Source organism: Chamaea fasciata, unplaced genomic scaffold, assembly GCF_029207755.1.
Source record: "Chamaea fasciata isolate MVZ Bird 193981 ecotype frontalis unplaced genomic scaffold, bChaFas1.0.hap1 SCAF_7, whole genome shotgun sequence".
In the NCBI taxonomy this organism is placed as follows: Eukaryota; Metazoa; Chordata; class Aves; order Passeriformes; family Sylviidae; genus Chamaea; species Chamaea fasciata.
The window spans coordinates 2,911,735-2,936,007 of record NW_027094092.1 but is presented as its reverse complement, the minus strand read 5'-3'; the positions used below and the strand labels follow the sequence as shown (position 1 = coordinate 2,936,007).

Here is a 24,273-nt window from a genome sequence, read left to right as displayed (position 1 = left end):
GTTGTTTGAACTAGAGCCCAGGACACCTGAACCTTTTATCCCAAAAGAATATCAAAAGTGTTCTCTTCGTATTTTGGTTTTTGTGTTTCTTCGCCTTGATATTTTTGTCCACTGAGACGTAGAATGTGACTCTGAGAAGTGTTTACCGCGGCTGTAATGACTGTTTTATCATTCATAAATTAGATTCTGCTGTTTTATTTATGCTCAGTAGTACTTTACTTAATGAACACGTTCAGTGGGATGAAATGTTTGTTATTAAAAGGATTAGAATCCGGAATGATGACTCACATTTTCAGCTACTCCATGCAGGGAATTCTGGAAACTGAAAATATATATCATATTTATGAAAGAAGGTAGAAATTATGCATGTAGGTTTGATTCTCACACGAGGTATTGTTTGCTGTTTGACTTTCCAGGCTTAGAAATATTGTTGAATTGTATTGCTAATGATTTACAGGATGTGTAATAATATTGGTAGTAATTTTAATAACGATTTCTAGGTGGAAGATCTCACTTGCCTCAGGTTTCAAGGTTTTCAAGGGAAATAATTTCAAGTTCCAATTCTGGTGATCTGCAAGGAGACAGAAATCAACGTCTCTTCCTATATTTCTTCTATATTTTTGTATATAGCAAATACCATGTGCAAACTCAATAAGTAATTACAATAAGTAATTGCCCAGTTTTCCTACTGAGTTTGCTTAGAGGCCTCTGCCTGGTTTTCATACATTTTGTAAGAGAATCTAGAATAAGTGGGAACTTCTTTGAGGTTGGAATAACTCCATCTTCCTTAAAAGGAAACAAATTCCTATTTGGGAGAAATCTTTTTAATAAGGTTGGGATGTTAAAGAATTAGCTAGTATTGAAGGATCAGCTACTGCTGAGAAGTAGAAATAGTGATGCTTCATCCATTTTAAAAGATGCTTGTCACCATTAATTTCTTCATTTCAGTTATTAATATCTCTGTGGCTGTGGCTAATGGGAAAAGTTTGGCCCGAGTTTTGTCTTTATGTCTAATTCACAGTGAGAAACTCACTAAGCTTTGCTGAAGTACAGAGGCATTTTGAAGTTAGCAGAGTGGGAAGCAAATGGAAATTCTATATATGTGGGGAAAAAGAAAAAAAGCCCAATGGATCTCAGTGGAGGGAAGATTGTTTAATTAAGTGTATTGTATGGGCTGCAGTCTGAACTCAGTGCTCTTATTAGCAGGTGGGAGTTTCAAGGGTTATCCATAACTAAACTTGCATGTCTGTGGTTTAAACAATACTCACCATGCTCACCCCACGTTAGCACAAATCCCTGAAGTTTATTTAGACGGTGTCTGCCTGTTCTGCCTCTGTGGATGCAGATGTAAAATTCTCGTTTAAGTATTCAAAGAATGCTTGCAGTGGTAAATACAGACGTCCCTTGTACCATGGCTGGGTGGTAGCAACCAGAAGAAAAAGGATGTTTGCTTCAAGTGTTTGCACTGTGTTTTTATTAGAAAGCGAAGATGCCAAGGGTGGCTGAACAGCTGTGCAGAGTCAGGAAAAGCTGTGTGCGCAGTAACGTGAACGCCACTCGCTGTTCTGTTCTCCCCGTGTTCAGATGGAGCATGTGTCATTCAACGAACCACGCAGTGCAACAGAACCCAGGGAAAATTCCTTAATAGTGCCATGAGACTAAATGCTGCTTCTGGGCTGCACCTCTGCCTCCATGAGGAGACAAACCCACTGCTCACAGAGCAGTCAAACAAAGCACAGCATGAAGCCAATGCTTCGTTCACATTAGAAAACTTCCCGGTGTAACCAGGGTAGAGCGAAACCGGAGCTGACCAAATGAGGCTTTCCTTCCATGTCTTAGGGACTGTAAGACTTGCAAGCCTCTGAGCGCTTCACTTTCAAACTGTGAAGTGTGAGCTACAAAAGGCTTCATGGAAAAAACCTGGCTGCGCTCTGTGCTCAGGGCCAGACCCCTCGTGTCAGGCAGTGCCTCCAAGCGCTGCAAAGGAGCAGGTGCTGGAGCAGCCAGGTGGTGAAGAAGGGCTGACATCGGGGTTTTGACATGGATGGGGTACAGTTAGCAGGGGAAAGCACAGTGTTCAGCCCATCTGGACGCGCACCAAGCAGCTGCTGTGACCTCCTCATGGCTCATTTGCCCCTGTGAGACTCTGCAACTCACCAGGTACAGTCAATCTCCATTAATCATCGAGCTGCAGGGCTGTGATCCTATAAATAGCTCAGCTGTTAAAATTCCTGGTTGGACAGGTATTATTTTGTGTACGCTTTCTGGTTACCCCTGTGCTTGAGACTTTCAGAGAGGTGTGGTGTGGACTCCGTCATTCTGAATCTGTTCTCTTCTGAGACAACTGAGACTTTAAAATCTATTTACTGTTTGTTTACTTCATGCAGCCAAACTTCCTTGTTTTGTTGCCCTTGTAGTACACCCAGGACACAATCCAGCCTTAAAATAAATCACTTTGTCTCCCAAAACCACGCGTTAAATAGCTAAATTAAATATGGCTAGGGAATCCAAGATGCCAAATTCAGTCATAGAAATTTGGGGATATGTCGATTGGGCTCTTCCTTATGCCAGTGGTAATTGTACAGCTCCGCGAGGCTCTCTGAAAGCTTTGGGTATCTGTCCCATTGGCCTCTTTACACAAACTATTCCCGGCTCTTGTCATGCAGACTGCTGATCCGTCTCTTTTGTAAGGTTCAGCAACAGTCTGCAAATCGTTTGGAAGGCAAATTAAACCCGAGGGCAGCAATCACCACTGACTGACTACAGAGGAGTGTCTGTATAGGCCATTTAAATCAACATATGCATGCAATGTAATAGATTCAGTCTGATAAATAAATGTAGGGTATTAGAAACATAACGCTGAACCTCATGTCATCTATCTTCCTTGTCCTCTGAAGACGGATACGTATTCCAAGAAAATTTTTGGTGGGTATTTAGCCAATCTGCTCTGAAGTGTTCAACAAGAGGAACAAATTCATCTCTCCAAGTCGAAACACTTCAATATGTTATATTTAATAGAAAATTTAAGGAGAACTTTGTAGATCTTTTACTAACATCCAAACTGAGTCTTCACTAATAGTGGTTAAATTGCTCTCTTATAAAATTGTCTACCTAAATTAAGAATATTCTTGGTACTCTATGAGGAAAGTAGTCTGAAATTTCCTTTATTCTCCCTCTAATTCCACACACGCTCTACCTGTTCCTTATTCAAATTTTCATATTTTCATTGTAAGCCATCTTCTTCCAGCTTTGCTTTTGCAGCAGTCAAGCTGAGATTCCAGTCTCATGTTCCTCAGAATTTTAGACAGGAGTCGATCTGGATTCTCAGCATAAAATCATAGAATTTGGATACAGTAATCCCTAGAGTGACATAGCTATGGAGTACCTTGGGGTCAGGAAGAATCTCCTCAGTCTGTTTTTTTTATTCTTTTTTTAATGTAGAGCTTTATCCAATTTATGAAGGAAGTTATGAACTGCAATCCTGTCCTTCAGGATGCCATTCATTCCTCCAAATACAGTACTATTTGTGGACATACCTGATAATTAAACACTCAATATAAAAAATGGTTTGCAAGCATAATCTGCTTCTCTCATGCACAGTGATAAACTGAATCACCAATACTCAAAATAAAGCACTTCCATGTACTGCTTTGGCATAATCACTTGTTAGATTTATATCTTATACTTGCCTTTTTGTGATAGTTTAGTGTTAAATGCCTTCATCGTAGTAGTTCTCCTGGAAATGTCCTTTTGCCTATTTTGTGCCCTAGAGTGAACCAGGAAAAAAATCTTAGTTTAGGCCGCTGAATTTAATGACCCACCTGAGCAAAAGCAATGCAAGAAAGTGAGCAAGCACAGCAGCAGCAAGATTGAAGGTTTCATTAAAGGTGTGGCATTTATAAAAGCTTGAGGCTGTGCTGAAGAAGAAAGCGCGTTTAAGCAAAATTGGAGTAGTCAGTTAAGTAAGGTAAGTAAGTGGTCCATAATCTTTAGTCCCTGAAACAATAGCCCAAACATGCCCTTTGGTTTTGGTCACCCTATTCTTTTGATGCTGTTTAGCTGACTGATGAGGTCAGCAAGGCATTTAGATTAAAGTATTTTTACAGCCTCTCAGGAAAGCAGCTCCTCTAATGCTGTCTTCCAGCATTTTATAGGAATCTTACATCTGCTTCATATAGTGCATTTTGAAAGACACAGTCTTAAAAGGCTTTTAGCCATTTCAAATGATTTATTCTTGTATTTATAAGCAAAGGTTGTTTTATGGTTTTTAAACGAATTAATGACTGCAATTGTTTTCTAAGCTTTTAATATTAAAAATTCAGGTGTACTTGGGTTGTCTTGATGTTCTTTTAGGCTTGTATGTTTGGGCTTTTTAAGCCTGTATCCCAATATGAACTCATCAGGCTACTTTGTAAATTGCTTATTCTGAGGTGTATGATTTGATGTAGTTTTCTTTACCAAGTGCCCAGAACTTCCAATTATTTCACTCATGTTTGCATTCTCTGCATTCCCTGTCCCAGCATCTCATCACTGAAACAGTCTCTCATCTTACTGCTTAAAAGCGTGTGGAGGTGATGATCCATAGCTTTAATTACAGGAGTATTTTAAATAGGAAAGAATCAGAATAGGCCAGGTATAGAATTTGTAGACTGAGCAGGTAGACATGAATTCTGAGCCTGTAAAATTTAAATCTCTTGTTCTTTTGCATTTGCAAGAGTATTCCCAAATTTTCTTTCTATAAGAATCACTGCAAATATTATTGTAGGCATAAACCCCTTATCTGTTATAATGGAAAACCAAACTCTAGTTCACCTTTCCAGTAGGGTGGAATTGTTTAACCTTGGTGAACACTTTCACACATTTTTCTAGAACTCCAAGTTCCCTATCGTGATATTCAGGGATTAAAAATGAGCTTAAAAATAAAAATCCCCAAAAAAGGATCTGCCACTGCCGGTTTTAGCGCTGACTGGAAAATGTGAACACTTTGAGTGAGATTAAATAGAAATATCTCTGGTGCACTGGAAAAACCTCAACCTGAACCACTTATAGACAAGATTTTGGTTAAGAAATTGTCTCAGGAGGTAGTTGTGCCTTGCTTTAGAACAGTAAAGGCTGATGTTAGAGAGTCATGAGCACCAGGAACCTGCAGAACAGATGCAGCTTTAATAGTCATTATTTGCTTCTGATGAGGCTGAAGAAAAACCAAACTAGATTCCAACTGTGCAGTTTTTTGCTTCCTTCCTTTACATTTTTGTCCTGGTTTCATCTTGTGCTATGAATGAGACAAAAAAAAAAAAAAATCTTTACATCGTGATGTTTATCAGGTTTTGCATGACCCAGCTCTGGTTTGTTGCACCTTGGTCACTCCCCCGGATGGTTGTGTACAGAGCCGCCGTGTCTTTTGGAATAAATGATTCAAAGTATAAAGTTTCACAGCCAAAACCAGAAAATAGAAGAAATTTCTGAATACTGTTTTGTTATGCATTTTATTACAGTGGATCTTCGGACTACTAACACAGGCACAATGAGGAAATCAGTCTTAAATTGTACTTGCAATGTAACTTAGCTCGCTGCTGAACAAAAATGGGATTCAGTCTCTTAGGCTGGGCTCACTCTTTGGTTGTCAACTTGCTTATCTCAGCGTTGCTGGAGTGCCTTTTCTAAGGTTTTGCTTGCTACATCACTACCATCACTTAAAAACCCCAGTTTTTTAGTTAATTTGGCTTTAGTTTATCTTCTGACATTTCTTTTTCTTCACCCTTTCCCTATCTTCCTGCTTGGCTGTGGAAAAAAAAAATCTAACTTCTGGCCACATAATATTTAGTCCTTTTTCTTTAATCTAATTTTTCCTCTTTTCTTTTTTTTCTTTCTTTTTTTTTTTTTTTAAATTTAATTTGTGATGATTCAAGATCTGTTTTGGAAAAATACCAGCCAAAACAGAAACCAAAGAAACCCTCTAAAACCAGTAAAACCAAAAACAGGAAGCATGCTTCTTGAGATTGGTTAGCTGAAACTCCAGGCTCCTCTTCAGACCAAAGGCTTATCAGAGCTGGGTTATCTCAAGTGTAACTTCTGCCCTGCCTTGCACACTGCCAATGCAGCAGAGGCAGACCATGTCATGGTAAAATATCAGAATTGCCTCATTAAATGCCCTGCTCAAGAAAAATATCTATTAGTTTATTCTGTTCTTTGGATTATCATTGAACTGCAAGACTTCCTGGTTCTAAGAGGCTTCCAAAGAGACTCATTAAGGAATTGTTTCCTAGAATTTGGCACTGACACTTAATATATCAATTCTCAAGAGAGGAAATTACGCTGGAAGCGCTGTTCCTTTCTGCCTTGGAGATTCCAATCAGACACATCAGTGTTCAGACTCCCATTCTGGGCCTCTCAGGGTTTGGAATTATTGGATTCTCTGTTCAGGTCTTGCTTCCAGTCTAGAAGCCAGTTTTGCATTTGCAATTGTCTCGCCTTGAGACAAAGTCTGGATCCCTCTAACTCTGCTTTGTCAATCAGTAAAAACTGTATGTTCTTCCCCAGGCAGTGTTTAGGTGGATGACTCTAAGGGGATTTACTTCAAATATCCATTTATTTCCAGCCCAGGTAAACTCCCTAACTCATTGTTATTCTCTTCTCAGATAATCTTTCTTCAGATGGTGACACCTGGGCCACGTGAAATTTTAGTGAGGACATTGAACCCCTCTGGCAACAATCAGATGCTTTACAGGTGCCCTATGGCAGCTGTCATGGGCTATAACTCTAGATGTATGTAGGCTCCAGGTTCATTGAAACATCTATTCAGCAGCTCTTTCTTCACTTATAATGTTGCCATTAGGCTTTCCTTTCTAGATTTCCCCTTTTGTCACCCAAAATTCAGCATTTAAGGCAGTCATCAATTACTCTGGTTTGTTTCTCTATTGAGAGAGGTCAGCACACTTATCTCTCAACTCCTATCCCCCTCTGAAATGCTCCAAGAATTACCTTCGATGTAGTTTGCCATTCTGCAGCATCAGGAAGCCTTCAGCATGTCAGTTCCAATCAATGGGACCTTAGAACAAGTGTTTGTTCTTTGCACTTCCACTTTGCATCAGGTTAGAGAGCATTTATCAGGTATTCCCTCCTGATCTGGACTGTTTGAGTTATCACTGCCTGTAATCCTCACTGTGATAATATGGATCTGGGCATGTGTGCTACCCCCACAATGGCACAGGGCTTTAAAAGGAAGGGTCATTCTGGGAAAATGTGTTTATTCCACCCCTTCTCTCCAAATAAGCACTGTCAGCTTCCAGCCTACAATGACAGGCTAGGGACATACGGAATTATGTCTGTGCCTGGGTGTCTTTTCTCATGATGTGTTTTCTTTTCCCATCATGTGAATTGGGACAGTGGGGATAGAGGGGAGAAGGGTGAATGGAGATGGTGCAAAGGCTGAGGCTCAGCTTGACAGTTTCTCCAGGTTATATGGACTGTAAGAAAATCCTGTTGTCTGTCCTCTGGACTTCTGAAGGTACACAAATGCTAGTAGAAAGTCTCCCAATTAAATTTAAATTGTGGGTTGTTTTTTTTTTTTTTTGTTTTTTTGTTTTTTTTTTTTGTTTTTTTTTTTGGTGTGTGTGTATGTGGTTTTTTTGTTTTGTTTTGTTTTTTTTTTTTTCTTCTCTCCTCCACCGTGTTGAGAGGTTTTGGTGACTTAGAAGCAGAATGGCTCTTTTAAATTCAGGAGTTTACCTACCTGACTTATTCAGGAATGGCTGCTGTAGGCAAAATCCTTCCTCCAGGTTTCATGGCCGGTTCTCACTGCAACTCACTGCTGAATTAATTGCTGCAAGACTAAAAGTACTGCTTGCTATGCCTGTTGTCTTGAGAACTGCTTCCTGAATTCAGAAGATGTTTTTGCATTATGAAAGTGACAATATTTTTTAGCTTCCATTATTCTAGACTGCCTATGTAGCCTTCTCAGACCTAGCTGTGGACTGCCTTGACAGTCTTCCTTCTCAACTTTTCCCTTTCTAATGAGGGTGGTGACCTCTCAGTGTTTGCCAAGGATATTGTTTCAGGTTCCAGTGCTGCCCTGAACAGTTGTAATTGATTATTGTCTTTGCTGTGATAGCTCTGTCTCATGACCTAACAACCCAGGCTCGTTAGTCATCTGATCAGTGTGTATTTATCCTGCCTCCGAAGGATACAAAACCTGGCCAGGAAATAAGCATATCCCTGGGTTCTGGTGCATTCAACCTGTTTGCCTTTTGGTGCTTTGTCTTCACATACCTTCAGAGATGGCTTTGGGCATCTTGCTTCTTGCAGTGATGAATGGAAATCCGAAATGGTGTCCTCAGAATGATGTGCAGGGGCTCACACAACTGAAAAATACACCCTCTCACCCTAATCTCATCAGATGTTTTGCTTCAGTGCTAGTCTTTACTCAAGAGACTTTGCAGACATGTTTCTCATCAGGATGCTTTGTTTTCCTTTGGTCTGTTTTTTCAGAAAACTGTGCAGCAAGGCTGGGATGTAGCTTTGAGAATTTTTTTTTTTTCCCCTGACCAGGATGAGGCTATTTGGAGTCCCAGACCAAAAAAGCCACATAATGTTGCTCTTTCTTTCATACTTTCACAGAACTTGTCTCATCTAGCACGATGCTGGACCACTTCAAGTTGAAGTGTCCTTGTTCATCTCCATGAAGTCTGGACCTGTAAAGATATTTCTGGCTGAAAGTGCTTACACAAAAGGTTCTCTTCAGACATACAGAGCAAATTCAGTCATCAGAATTTCTCCTGGTCTGTTATCCCTCATCTTGATTCCTTTCAATCTTTGCTGTCCACCTCAACCAACCTCAGCTCAATTATCATCTGAATGAGGTGCCCTTCCCTTAAAGAGCTCAGGAAGCATTTGGACAATGCTCTTGGGCACATGGCAGGACACTTGGGGATGGTCCTGTGCAGGGCCAGGAGTTGGACTCAAGGATCCTTGTGGATCCCTTCCGTGTCAGCACATTCTGTGACACTGTGACCTTTCCTCTAATCCAGCCTGTCTGCTGAACCTTGCTCTGTGGGGATGTCCCGGCTATGGTCATTGCTGCTCTAAGAGGAATGCTTTCATGGGTGCTTTCTCACCTGGTAAGATGTGAACTTTGTTCTGACAGCCCTGCTGCAGGGCTGGCATCTTAACCAGCGGACAAAGCCACGAGATCCGGCTTTCACTTCAAGCAGGAGACGAGGTTGTCTCAATGCAGGGAGTGCTCTTGCCTTCTAGACAGGCTGAGCCGGGTGCTTTCCACAATCCCTCGTTTTCGTGTGTCTCTGGCAGGGAAACAGCAGAGAGCAGCCAGAGTAGATGTGGCCTCACCACAGACCCTTCTGAGCCAGGTTGTTTCTCAAGCCGTGCTATGGATGTTCCCATTCCAGACACCATCAGGACTGACTTACAGGAGCTTGGCTTACTAATCAGGCTGTAAAAATTCAAGGATTTATCTAGAAATAATGTACAACTTGCCACTCTATTTACATAGTTCTGTTTTCTGAAATGATTCTTGACTCCTACTCCAAGTAGTTGTGCCTCTGGAAGGACCTGTTATTGAAAATTTCCCAAAGTGAAAATATACTTATGAACAATCATGGAAAAGGGACAGAAAATTTTCTTGTAATTGTGTTCCTCAGAAGAGGGCTGTGTTGTTTTTTTTTAACCTATTTATCTCAAACCATCCCCCTTCTGCTCTGCTTTGCCTCCTTTTTCACTTGCTGTGAGAAAAACTGAAAATCGTATATTCAGCTTCACTTTTCTCATGGTTGCATGAGAGGCAGGATGAGAATGTACACAACGTGTTTTGCAAAACCAGAATTTTCTGGATTAGGTACTTTTGGTTTCAATGGATATAGACAAGTGACTCTAAAATGAATACTTATATAGGCAAGATATTTAAACAAGCCAGAATTACTGGTAATCTGTTGAACTTTTGGCACAAAAATAATTATTGTACCAAATAAATTCTCAAGCAATATTTGCCAGAAGATACTTTGTATTTTTTTTTTTTTTTGCATAGTTACTTTTGATTCTTAAGACACCATTGAAATTAATTTTCAGATGAGAATAAATCAAGAATAATGAAGAAATTCCCGATCCAGTTGCACAAAAGCTGACGTTTGGCTCTTGAGAATGCTTTTCATAGTAGTCAGTAATTAGAAAGGGAAATTCCCTGCTGGTATAGAGCTACCATTTTGTTCCCTGCATTGTTGCTGGGGGTAGGGTTATTATGCAATCCCTGGCAAGCTCATCCTACCAGACTGCTTACTAATTTGTAGGCTGTAGGTGTAAATTGAAAAGCCTTCATCCTGCTTCTGTTTACTTCACAGATTGAACTGGGCTCCAATTATTCACATCTATGTGAATTGAGGCACTGTTGCTGCTCTTGCCTCTTTTTTCTCCTTGTGGGTGGGCACAGTTCATTTGAACCTGCTTTTCTTTTCAAAAGAAACATTTAAAAGAATGAGTATGTAAGAGGTAGCTTTGGTACTTAGTGTTCTATAACTTTAATGGTTATGTATCTCCATACAGTCAGTAGTAGAGGTTCCTTAGGACACTGCCAGAGTTTATTCATTATTTGTCAGGCACACATCAGGGTTCTGTTCTCCTAGAACTCATTTAATCTTTTTTCTTTTTCTTTTTTTTCTTTTTTTCCTCCTACTTTCATCTGGATGAGTAAAGTTGACTCTGCTTGTGTGGAAGACTTAATTATACCCATTATTGCTCTCTTTAGCCTGTTTATCACAAACTCATTTTAGCTAACAGACTGCTTTTAAAAAGGAAGAATACAGAGTAGAGAAGACATAAAGCAGCAAACAAATAAAAAAAATGGAGAAATATTTTTCACTACAATTTCTCTCGAGCAATCTCTCTTGAGGTCAATTTCCTAGGAAAATGAACTCCCTATTTTATACCATTACGTGAGGAATACCTTCTGGAAGCTTCAGGGAGGTATTTTAAATGGTTACTAAGGCAGCAGTTTGTCTCTTGTTGCTGTCCTTTTGCTCTGGCCTCTCTTTACATGATGCTGTGGGAATCCCACATGTAGAAGTAAAGGAAAAACCTCCAGTCAGTAAATCAGCCCCCCTCACTAATCCTTCCTGTTAAGCAAATCTGCCCACACATAGTGAATAAATCCCAGATTAAGATAATCATAAATGTTTTCTGTATTAGCTGCAGTGGGGTTTTTGACTGTGCGAAGTTTTTTGGCTTCCTTCAGAATCTTTCAGTAACCCACTTTTATCGTCCAGAAAGGTTATACAAAGTGCTTGTATGAATTAGAATTGGGTTATGATATATTTAGACACTGGGCTTATATAATGGCCTTAGCTTCAACACCGTGTGTGTTCCAAACAATAATTTCTTAGACACTGTGCACGGTTTCCCCAAAAGATGAAAAAGACCCAAATGGTGCCTTCTCAAAACTCTCTATTCTCTGTTTTGTTTTTTCCTTGCAGTTCATGTGACGTTCCACTGATTGCATTATTTGCAAAATGAATTAAAACCAGGTTCTAAACAGCCAGCTTTGTGTGTGGTGCAGATGTTTTGCAACTGGCAGCTTTCACAGAAAGAACATTGTGTACATGGTGGTGTGTGTTTAGGTTCCTGAGCCCATTTGCCCTCTCTCTGCTGACTATGAGAGAGATATGGGCTTTCCTTTTGGGAGGAGCAAACCTGATACAACCTGTGTGAAAGCTGGTCCTGGAGTTTTACCATTTCTGGTCATGTTTTTACATCTAAACACATCACGCCCTCTAAAAACTTGGGATATGCCTGAGCCTAATAAGGTAAACTTATATAAATATGGAAAGGAATATTGCAGGATCAAAAACATGATGAAAACATAAAGGCAGGATAAAATGCTGAACTCATTGTTAAGATACTTGATAACATTCTCTTGAATTTTGAGAAATCATAGCTAATTTTTTCAGCTAAATTTACATAGTCTTGTCCTAATGATTTTCCCTTGTCAGTGCTCCACATTTGCACATTCGTGTTTATAATGCAGCCCTCAAATGTCCTTTTATGCAGTCTTCCTGTTTAAGACTTCAAAGTTTTTACATGAACTAAATTCTGTAAATATTTTTCCCTGGAATGTGAATTTATGATATCAATTTTACAGAAGATTAGATATTGAAGGAACTTGCTCAAGATTGCATATCACTCTTGAGCCATGACTAAACTTCAGGGGCTGTGCTCTTCACATGCAGTGTTCACCTCCCAAGTCAGGAACGTTTCAATAATCTTCCTTCTCCTTGCATGTAAATATTGTCCATGCATAAAGTAACAAATGTTCGTTAAATGCATGACCTTCCAATCATGAGTGTGAAATATAGTACGGAGATTTGAAAATAGGGGAGCACAGTCTAATTTTATCTATTTGGTGGGAACCGTAAAAGCAATTCCAGCGACAATAGCTGTTGTCCTGGGATGTATCAAAAAGATAAACAAATCTTTCCTGCTACAGGATTAAAGTGATGAAACCCCTCCAAATACTCTCTAGGCCTAGTCACTTAAATAAATGTGTTTGGATTCTTACTATGTTTTAGTTCTTCCTGTTGTTTGGCACAGAATCAGAAACAGCAACGTTTACATGTACTTCGGGTTGCTGAACTGGATGGTGTAATGCCTGCTGTGCTCTGTGTAACATGGAAGGGTTGTGGTTTGGGTTTCTTTAAGTGAAAAAAAGAAGCAATAAGAATCTCATCTATTAAATATGATTCCTTACCTTTAATTTTAATTCTTCTTTAATTACATAGTTCATATTCTGGAGATTAGATGTCATTTATCAAGCGTTGGTACCTCCTGCAAATTAATTTTTCTTTTAGATGTGGTTGAATTTCTGACCATCAGGAGCTGTGTTTCACTTTCTGAACCAGCTTTTATTTTTATCCTTTTTGCTCAAGTTGTTTAACAGTTGCATTCCTTACAGAATTATTTTCTCAAGTACACGTGCAAAATTTGTATGATTAGTCTCCAAAAGATGGAAAAGCAGGGAAAGATAACAGATCCAGGATGCTGACTTTGAGCTTTAAACAGCTTTTCATTGAAATTTATTGCAAATAATTCAGAATTTTATTGAAACTATCAAATGCCTCTGAACAAACACTGGTGTGATTGATTGTCCCTAACACCCGAGACAAATTTCCTGCATCACCAAAATCCAGCTTGAGGAGTGAGAGATGGCTTGACACTCATCATGAGTTAGAGCTGACCTGCAGGGCAATATTCAGTTTATGCAATGAAAATACGGGTTATTTCTCATTCTTCCATGCTCACATTCTGCAAGTGCTTAGATAGATGGGTTAGATTATTTCTGCCTCTTATCAGAAATCTCAGATATCTGAAATTCTCAGATAAAAACTTTCCCACTTACACACTTCAGATCTTCACATGGGAGTCAAGAAGAAAGGGACAGTTGTTTATATTCCTACAAACCAACACTTCATCTCTTTGAGAAGGTGGTTTTGTCTGGACTCGTATTTGGTGCTGCACTGTGTAATTATTTTGGAGAGAAGGATAGTGAGAAAATGAAGTCATCTGGCTGAAAGAAGCTTTGCTCCAGGTTGGAAAAACTCCCTGTAGCAGATAAGGTGTAGGAAAAAAAATGTGAGGAACTGCAAAGGTACAATTTGTAATACATATAAAAAATGAGAGCAGAAATTCATTGAATGCCTACTTCATAAAACCATGGAATATTGTAGACTGGAAGGGGCCTTGAAAGATCATCTGATCCAACCATTCATGTGAAAGAGAGTCTGGATTAAATTATTTTGACCCTTGTCCAGCCACTTCTTGAAAACCTCCAGAGATGGAGACTCTACCACGTTCCTGTGGAGGCTGTTTAACTGACTGATTATTCTCACCGTGAAAATTTTTTTTGATAGACTCACAGCACATGCTGAGTTGCAAGGGACCCTCAAAAGAAAATTTATTTACAACCCTCTCAGTCTATAATTACATATATTGAATTTCTACTCATCCTAATGAAATTTCAAATAAAACAACTTTATAATCTGGAAAACCATAATCACCAAAATTCAATCCCTTTGCGATTGTGTTTTTTTCTAATTTTTTTTGTTGTTGTTGCCGTATGCAGGGATGGAAAGATGAGAGCATAGTTCTTTAATTGGGAAGTCTGTCCACAGCCACAAAATTGACACACATAAAGAAAACTGTTATTTCAGAAGAAAATGTGCCGAGGCAGCAGGAGCTGAAAACTTGGTCTAATGCTTTTATATAAGGTTCCTGTGAAGCTTCAGAAATCATCTGTCCCTTATGCTGTCTGTCCTGGAAATTCATTTAGAACGTGTAAAAATGTCAGAAGCAGATTTAACAAAACCACTGCCTTTTATTATTTGGTTTTAAAAATTTGTTTTTTGCCAAGGTCTTGACAAAATTCGTGGTCCATGTGTAATATGGAAATAGCAGTAAGTGAATATTTCATTCAGTGTATGGCCCTGAGATTAGCTCAGTTATTAGTGTTGATCTGTGCAGTAGAATTTGAGACACTAGCATTTCATTTTACAACTCTACTTTTAGAGTAGTTCAATTTGCAGAGGGATTAAGAATTTTATTACAAACCTTTACCAAATTGCTTTGTTATTCTACTTTTTTCAGAATCCCTTTTTTGCATGATTATTTCCTCCAGAAGACATCTTAGACCATGTGGAAATACACTGCTTGTGTTCAAGACAATAGTAAACCTCTCTGGAAAAAAAACCACAAAAAGTACCCAAAACAAACAAAACCACTGACACAACCTCACACACAGACTCATACAACCCCTGAAGCTTTTAGTTACTTTTCTGTTACTCATGTCACATAATGAACATTTAGTGCAAGGCACTGTTCCAAAAAGCGTCTAAACCATGTTTTAATGTGAGCTTCTCTTTCAGTCTCAGCACTCAACTACCTTGAACTTCAATCAGTGTTTGAGGAGAGCATACCAAACCCTTGGAAGAAAAATCTCTTCAGCTCACAAGAGTCTCCTTTTTGCCAAACTAGGGCTTTACTGTTGTCTGAGTGCAGTGTGTCTTTCTCAGTCAGAATCCTCTCAGACTGGAAGGGAGAAAGCAGAACTTCTTGATTTGGAAACTCTCAGCCTGCAGGTTTAATCTGCTGGAAGGGTGCTCAAGGTAACATGAAATTTGGCTTTATAAAGCGGCAGGCAGGGGAATTGATGGTGAATAGAGCATATAATTTGTGATGCCCTCTAAGGAAGGAACTGGAGAAGCTGTGCATTAAGTTCATCAGCATATCAAAAGTACGAGGAACCAGAGGCTGGATTTTTATCTCTTGACTCTGTCTAACGTTCAGGCACACGTTCATGTGCACACAAAAAGCATAGCGACTTTATAATTGCTCACAACTCCTGCCAGAAACTCCTCCTGACTTCCTGCAGCTCTTCTGCACCAGCAGCATTCCTGACCCGACAGTGGATGCAAATTGCTCAGCAGAAGATTTGAGAGCTTTTTTAAGGAGGTAAATGCCTTCTTAAGTTTATCTGCACAAAGCCTGTAGTTCCAGATCACCGGTATTTCTGCTGTAAATGTGGTTTTAGCTGTGGATTAAGTCTCTCAGAAATAGATTATGTTCTGTACACAGTCATCCAAAGGCTACGAGAATTTGTGTGGAATCGGCTTGAGCTAGGTGGGGGTGTATATTTTGGCATTGAGACACTCACAAGGAACATGAATAGCACATGTGCCAGAGCTGCTGATGCTTTAAAGCTCCAACACTGAGCAGGACAATAATGCAAAAAAAGATATGTATTTTCTGTAATCCTTAAATCCCTTCTTAAGCGAGGAGCTCCAAGTGAGGAAGCTATTCTTAGCACTATAGTCATAATGCTGAGTACTGTAATATTTCCTAAAATGAAGGTTAAATGAAAAGCCTGAACAAACTGAGTGACTGAGAAATGCTGATCCCGTAAAATGTGCAGACTCACATTTTACTATGTATTTCAAATGACCTTCATCAATTCTGGTGTTCCTAAGGGCAAGAAGAGGCAATTCCATTGTACTTCACTGCCTGTTGTTACACTGTATTGCAGAGAAGTGTCGTCTCTATAATAGTATTATTTTTGATTATATTAGTGAAGGAGCCCCCTCTACCCTTAAGCCCATGTTGGACTTTATACCCCACAACATCATAATTAGAAGAGGCTGCTTTGGCTGGTAATTAATGCTCTGACAAATGGAAAAGAGAGAATGGCTGGGGAGGAAGGCAGTCCCTTATCATCCCTCTGCAGGGAGCACCTGACACACCGAAAGGTGCCTCCAGTGCCCGAGCTATGTACGTTGTTTGACTAGCCACTATAAAATTTCCTCCTTATCAGATCTTTTGTGTGCCTCCTCAAATTTAACATTCTTTTTTCTTTGATCGACTGGTGTTGCAACTGCGTTCTTATCTGGGATTTTGCTCCTGAAATAAAAATGGCAGTTCCTGAGTTTTAAATTGAACTGGCAACAAACCTGGAGTTCCTTGCCACAGAAATGTAAATGAGGAATGCCAGTGTGAGCAGAAGATAAGGTCCGTGTCCTCTTCTGTGTGAGTCCACAGCAAATATTTCTGTGGCATCCACATTACTTCTGCATTGCTCATTATGGGGCTAGAGATGTTGGTAATATACAACAGTACAAGAAAGATAATCTTATCAAAAGATAACAGTGTAATTAATTTCAAATGGCAGAGACAAGTCATCAGGATCATTTAACACCAACTTTATGAAAGTACTGTACTGCAGTAATTAGTCAGTAACGACTCTCACCCAGCCCATGTGGTTTGTTCTGATAGCAACATGTTTTCTTGACTGCCCTTAGTCAAACTTTCTAGAACTGATAATTAAGAATACTTAGGATTCAGGATTAGATCATGCTTTCTCTCAAGTATTGTTTCATTATGAACACGAGAGTGTCTTTTTTTTTTTTCTTATTTAAATTTCTTAACTGTGTAAAATAAGCTTGAAGCTCATTTTCAGGGTGAACAGAAGTTCTGGACCACTGAATTTAAAATATGTTATTGACAGGACTTGAATGGTGACTGGAGGTCCTTATTGATGAGATATCTACTAGTCACAATGGAGGCACATTCTTTCAAGCATTTATAAATGGCATTTTTGTGCAAAAAATTCTGTGCATTGACAGAAGCAAAGACATGGGCTCAGGCAGGTAACGACAGTCACTGCAGAAACTGAGTAAAATCCTGCTACTGGTATGAAAAGTTTCACATTGTTTTGATGAATTAGGAACGTGCTGACAAAATTTCAATTTACATTTAGCAAAAATTAAAATGCTGAGTTTTGCTCACAGAAATTAGGCAGTCCTTCAGCTTTCCACACACATGTCCATAACCATAATTCCTCTTTATCCTGGATTCAGTTGTGCCAGGTACTGAGCATTCTGCCTTGGACTTTTTAGTGGCCCTAAATTGTGTGCTTAGGATATGACCTGGTAGTTGCTTTAGGCTCCTATTTATACATATTTGGTTTGTGCTGAGACAGAAAGAATCCGAATGAATTCTTCACCACATGGATTTGGAAAATGTGTTTGGAATATGCTTTATGCATTGCTGGAGTTTGGTTTAAATGCATGTGCCCTGGTTCAAGATAACACAGAAGGTCTGGAGAGGAAGCTCAGGGCCCTGTTTTGTCCCTTTTCAAACCAGAGCATTTGTGGTGGTCAGAAATAAATGCAAAAGGAGTTTTGGGATTTGTTTTTTGATTGAACATGTTAAAAAGTTCAGTGCTAGCACTCCCAGAACTGATGCAATTGCAGTCCTGGCCTAGCAAGCAAATGCTAGAAGGAATTCTTAACATTTCGGGGAAACATTTTGGTCTCTTGTCTCCCCAGCAAGAAACACCAATATATTGACCCTTTTAATGGATATATTGATTTTCACAATTTTTAGGGGGCGGGAAAACTTTTCATCCAGATATAATTTCCAGGTTGAAGTAGAGATCCAGCATGAGTCAGAATAAGGATTTATACCTGAATGGGGAGGAAAAGGTCCAGGTGTCCAAGCCATTAGAACGAGGATTGCACCAGAGAGGTCTGTAGCCCTAAAACGCGCTTCTCCACACAGCACCCGTCTCCTTCAGAACAGATTTCACTCAGCCTCTCTTCTTGCTTCCCTCTGCTTTGTAAAACCAGTAAAACACTTCACTAGACCAGCAGGGACAAGGCTGGCTCAGTAACTTGGGGAGAAAGTCATCAAAATAAACAGAGCAGAGAGCTGAAGACACATTTCAAAGTGCTTTTGTTTGCCTGTCTGCCAAGCCAGTGTTTCCCCTTGGTTCAGGATATACGTGGAGTAGAACAGTTCAGAAAACAGACTGGCTGAAGGCTACTCGTTTTGTAAAATCTTTCACTGACCGTGACCTGCCTAATTCAGAACGGATTTGTGAACCTGCATCTTCCATCTCACAAGCAGAATCTTCAGTGCTGGTCTCAGAGCACACTCCAATAGAATGCCTCAGTTTTTTTACAGGATAAATGAGAGAAATACCTAAATAAGTTTTGTCTTCCGATCCCACTGTGCAGCCAAATGAAAATATAAACCATTTTTTCCCAAACCAAGGTTCTTATTTTGTTAGCACTATTTAAATTTCCTTTTGCATTAATTGGGCCACAATCCCTGGAACCACTGAAAAAGTACTCTGGTGTAGAAGATGTAGTCATCAAACTGCAGCTCTGCCAGATTTGTTTTTGTTCTGCTTCCTGGGTTCTGTGAGCATCAATGCACCGAGCTGGGGGATCTTTGATAGAATTTGGCTGTTTTTTCTACGAAAGCGAGACTAAGGGTTAGTACACAGGGAGCCACTCCAACTTTATGTCTTCCATGGATTTCCCTGGCTTAAATTCTAGTTGACTCTCTAAGCTACTTTTCCATTTAATTTGAGCAATTGGTGCATCACAAAAGAGGCTGAAGATCTGGAATCTCAGTTTTAATCTCTTCCCAAAGAACTTCCGTTTATGAAGTCTGAGAACAACTGGAGGTGTGGGAAGCTCTTAAGGACAATAAGTAAGTTATCATAGAGGCATTTAATATATTGGTTTGAAAAAGGAGCTCAGTGTCTATGACTGAAGTGGTTTGGGAAAGGTTGCTCAGCAATCCAAGTCACGTCTCACTTCCAGTCGAGAGTAGTGTGCACATTGCCTTGCTTTATATCACTTTCTTTTATGATGTTGCAAAAGCATTTTGTTCTTTAAACAACTTCCCAAAGCTTTTTATATAGCTAGAAAATTAGATTAAAAGGCACTCTAATGTAAGGTAGCTAATTGCTTTACATATATCTGGATATAGTGGTGGGAAATACATATTGGAATTAACAGCAGTTTTCTCTCTTTCCAGGAGAATGTGCGTGTTATAGACTTGAATGAAAGGTTCAAACTGTACAGACTGAACAAAGAATATACAAAATCCTTAAACTTCTTTTAATGAATTTTATCTTAAAATTGTTGTTTTCTATACAGTATCCCCTTCAGTAAGCAATGTTTCTCCCAGGCTAAAGCACTTGAAACATCACCTATCGAAATCATTTTTTTTTTACCAGATTGGAGTAGTGGCTATTTTTTGCCAAATAAATAACATTCACACTGAAATAGTTTGACAACGGAACACTGAGTGTAAATAATATTTATATTTATTTATGTATTGGAATACTTCCATAGAGAACCCTGCATGGATCTTTGTTGAGGTTTATTGTGGTTATATTCTCATCTGAAATGAGTGTGTTAGTTTTGTCATCTTGAAAGAACTGTTGGCACTCTGATCTCTCCACTACATGGAAGACAGAAATAAGAAATCTAGTGAGAGCCCTAAGTGGCTGCTCTCCAATTTTTATTTATTTATTTATTTATTTATTTATTTTATTTTTCAATGTTGGATTTAATTTTCTATAGCTGCTATTTTGGGTTGGCCTTGACTCACCTGTAGGGAACTGGCCAGAGGACTGCTCTGACTAATGCTGCCTCTGTTCCCAGGGGACTGCTAAGGGTCACCACAGCACAGCCTTCACTGGGGTCCTCATCATCCTCGCTGGTTATTATTCTGTTTTAAAGCTACAATGGGACAGCTCTGCTTCCTAACCCTTGGAACAGAGTTTTGGAAGTAAAATGTCTTCATTTTCATTTTACGATCATAAAATTTACTCGTTTTTCATCTGCTATTTCTTGCTTCTTAATTTAAACTATATTTAGACCTTAAAACACCCTCTCATTTCATAGAAAAGCAAATCCATTTCTTTAGCTACTGCCTGAATATAATGAAAAAAACCCTGCAACCCATACATTAATGTGTTTGAATTGGTCAGCACAGAGTCTGACCCCAGTAAATTTACTCTAGATTTAGGTCTAACTTCATTAAATTGTAGATCAAAGTGGGCCAGAAGTCCCGTTTCTTTGAACTAAAATTTTAGGTCTTTCCCAGAATCCATGCACGTAATTTCAAATACTGTAAAAGTTGCTGTGTAGACTGGACACCAGACAGTGGGAATGAAGTTAAGCCATTTGTCAGGCAAGGCACAGAGTGACTCGTTGCTTTTGTACCAAACATCACACGGAGTTCCTTTGCACAGTTTCCTCGTGCTGGTGCCCCTGGTGCTGTGAGCAATTTGTATGCTCTGATGCTTATGCCAGGATACTCTTTTAGGCGAGAGCCAGCTGGGGCACTTTGGGTCTTTGTGTGCCAAGGTGCGAAGAGCAAGTTCGGTGTTCAAAATAATTCCCGGTTTCTGGTGAGCGTTGTTGGAGCCCACTGGACGTGCTAAGGAGCTAGGATATTTGAAGGGATTTCAAAAGATGATAGAATTTGTAAAGATTTTGTCCTTCCCCTGCTGGAAATTAGTGTTTGAAAATTGCTTTTTAAATATGAAACGAAAGAATTGTTCTTAGTTGAAATAACTACTGCTTAAGGAGAATTATCAATAGAACCCAATGTGATTTATAGCTATGAGAATAATGACAGCTTTCTGCGCCTGATATAGTTTCTCTTTTAGAGATGATAATAATAATGTTATCTGGGAAAAGCTGGATTATCTGCCAACTCCCTTCCCCAGTAATACTGTCTGATAAAGTAGCTTGACTCAATTTCCCAAACTGTTTTCATAGAGATGTTGATGTCTTAGTCAAGGAGGAAACTTCTTGGGGAACAATGATGGAACTTCGGACCTTAAGTCCCCTCTTAGTGACTACTTAGATGAAAACTGCCCTCGATTCACTGTGTCTGTGCTCATTCATCTCTTGAGTTTTAGTGACAGCATCGACTTAATTGGCCATTTAAATTTTACAAGCATAAATCTTCAGTGCAAGCTTTATAATTCAGCATGTTTATAACTTTAAGTTATCGAAGAGTGGCTCCGAAGCAAGAAAAAATATAGAGTATAGCCTTTTTCATTTACTAAATACTGTCAAGCTACCGTCACCTCTTTCTGGCAATACAAGTAATCTCTTTACTCTTTTCATACATATTAAGAAAAGAAGAAATAGCTATTTTGTTAAGCTTCCCATAGCCAGGCTTCGGCAGGAGAAGCTGTTTAGTAAAGCCGGTGGTGTGGAGTGCTGTATCTTTGCTGCGCTTCAGGCTCTTGTCACCCTGAACTGCTTTCTTTCTCATTTTATTTGAGTTGCACCTTGAAATACAGCCTGCAGCAGCCTTGCAGACCCTGCCCTGCAGGAATAAAACAGCTCAGGTTTGTTTGGACTGAAGAGCAAAACACAGCAGATTCTTAATAGCAATTTTTTTTTTCCCTCAGGTAATGATTACAGAAGTAAATTTGATTTCTAATTGCAACTTTGTGCGACGTCCATGTAAAGTTTGTCCTAGAAATAACCAGAACGTGGTGATAAACTACAAGTGTATTTTAGCAATGCCTTTCTTCAATAAATCTGCACTTTTCTCAATGCTTCAGAGAAACCCTAAATCAAATCCTAGCCCTAACCCTTATCAGACAACTCCAGCCTTGTGGTGCATTGCTAAGAATGGCCAGTCTTCCAGAGAGCCCAGCACTGCTCAGTGGTTCTGTACAACGTTGCATCATAGCCTGCAAGATTGATTTACTGACACTGCATAAAAAATCCCAGTTCTGATTCTTCTGATTCTGAGCACAGACTCTGAGAGAAATGCTGTGTCCTTTAGTCAGACAATGTGGTTATGTGAAGCATATCTTTGAGGTAGGGTTTTTAAACTGACTTTGTACATCGTTAATTTTACGTTCCGTGTAATAAGCTTTGTTCTAGATTAATCCCCAAAGGCCAAATATTATTGCTGTTACATAGACCCAATGTTCTTTTTATAATTGGAAAGTTTCCTCAAGGAGAAGACAGTTTTGCAACATTCGTATTAGCTCTTCCAAAGAAGACATCTGCCCACAAAGACGCTTATCTTGTGAACTTTAGGCTGTGTTCCTTTTTTTTTTTTCTCCTTTAAATTGTGTTCCAGTAGAATGCAGCTGTTTCAGTGAGTGGAAAGTGATGATGTGTCCACAGAACAAGAAATGGGGCTGAAGGTCCTAGCCAGTGGTTTCAACTAAGGAAGTGGACACAAGCCAGTAGAGGGTTTATGTAACTTCATCTCTTTTTGTACTCAGTGCTAATCTCTTTCTTTGTGATGTATGGCCTTCTGAAATTTTTTAACTTTTTTTTTTCAGTACTGGTATAAATTTAAGGATAGAGCATGTAACTGCCTGGTTTCTTTGACTAATAGTTTATAGAAAGCAGAAACAGCAACGTTTGTCACTCAGCATGAAATGTTCCAATTCTGAGAAAACCAATTGTTCCTTTTTTTTTTCTTTTTTTTTTTTTTAAACAACTAAGCAGTTATCCAGTCCTGCTTTTCAGGAACACCCAAAACTTTTCCTCAACCTCATCAATGTCTGGAATATGCAGAGAATGTAAGACTGAACCTGAAGCTGGTAAATTTTCCCCTGTAGTATCCTTACTTTCATGTTTGTAGATTTATCCAAGTTCAGCCAAATGCTACTTGTTGTGACACTCATTTGAATCCTAGTTAACTGCAATAATCTTGTTCACGATTTACGCCAGTCTTCCTGAAGGAATAAATTGGTTCAATAATACCCCAATCATAATGGGAAAAAACCAAACCAAAACAAAAAAACAACCAAACAAAAACCATAACCCCTCCCCCAAATGAACCAAACAAAAAAAAACCCCAAACCAAAGAAAAAAATAACAAAAAACCAAAAAAACCCCAACCCACCCCCCCACCAAAACAAAACAAAACAAACCCCCAAAACAACAACAAAAAACCAACCCACAACTAAACCTAACCAGAAAATTAAAATCTGATGTCATTGCCTATGTAGATTCAAAAGGATAAGTCACATAGAGATCTCTCCCTCTGAGGGTTCAGATTCTTTGCCCAAGTGTTTATTTTTCGGTTTTAGAATTTTTGTCCAACATGTGGGTAATTTGCTGGCCCATTCTTGAAAATGTAAGGCTTCACATTACAAATAACCTGGGGTTTAGAAGCTATAATTTTGCAAATGCAGTGTTTTAATCTGCGTGCCTCTTCCCTGCAAAATCTTTCCTTCACGCCTATGTGGTCTGACTTGGTTCCAGAAAAAAAGATCAGGATTTTATTGCACGTCTCTTTTTTCTCCCCAGAGTTGGCCAGGATACTACTGCTTTTCTCCTACATGGGAGTGAAATAATATCACCCACCGCCCTAAAATATGTAATCTGTAATCCTGGAGTATAAATCAGGGTTCCCCTCCTATCACTCCTAAGAAACTTTTTATAAAGAATTGAACCTCCATGGATACAGAAAGAAATCCCCCATCTTTTTAACAAATATAGAATCTAGATCTGAGAATCTCAAATCTAGATTTGAGATGGTTTATCTGAAATCCTAGAATCTGGAAAATTCTTGGGTTTATTTTATATCATAAAATGACTTTCTTTAATCATCTCAAATCAACTGGCATTTGAGCCTTTCCAACTAATTTAGGAGTTCTGCACTGTATTCTGTCAACATTAGGAGTCTTTACTGGGAAAGCTTCTGTCCAATTTTTCTTCAAAGGACTGTTTTTTGGAAGACCTTATGATTTTGTGCTCAGTGTTTTCCAGTAGACACTCATTGCATAAGTCTTCTGCTTTGATGGTTAGTGATGCAGGAAATCGTGATGTAGCCTTGAGGCTCAGCCACTTCCTGTTCTTCCATGTCTTAAAACGCAGCCAGAACTTTCAAATTAGTTTATTATAGAAATACTTCAGAAAACGCTTTACTTGCTAA

The 24,273-nt window shown here is 39.1% G+C and overlaps 1 protein-coding gene across 4 annotated transcripts in view; it reads left to right on the top strand.

The window, feature by feature from the left end:
* SPON1 (spondin 1) overlaps positions 1-24,273 on the top strand; it is a 255,809-nt gene that overhangs the window by 87,521 nt on the left and 144,015 nt on the right. The gene's annotated exons all lie outside the window — the stretch shown is intronic.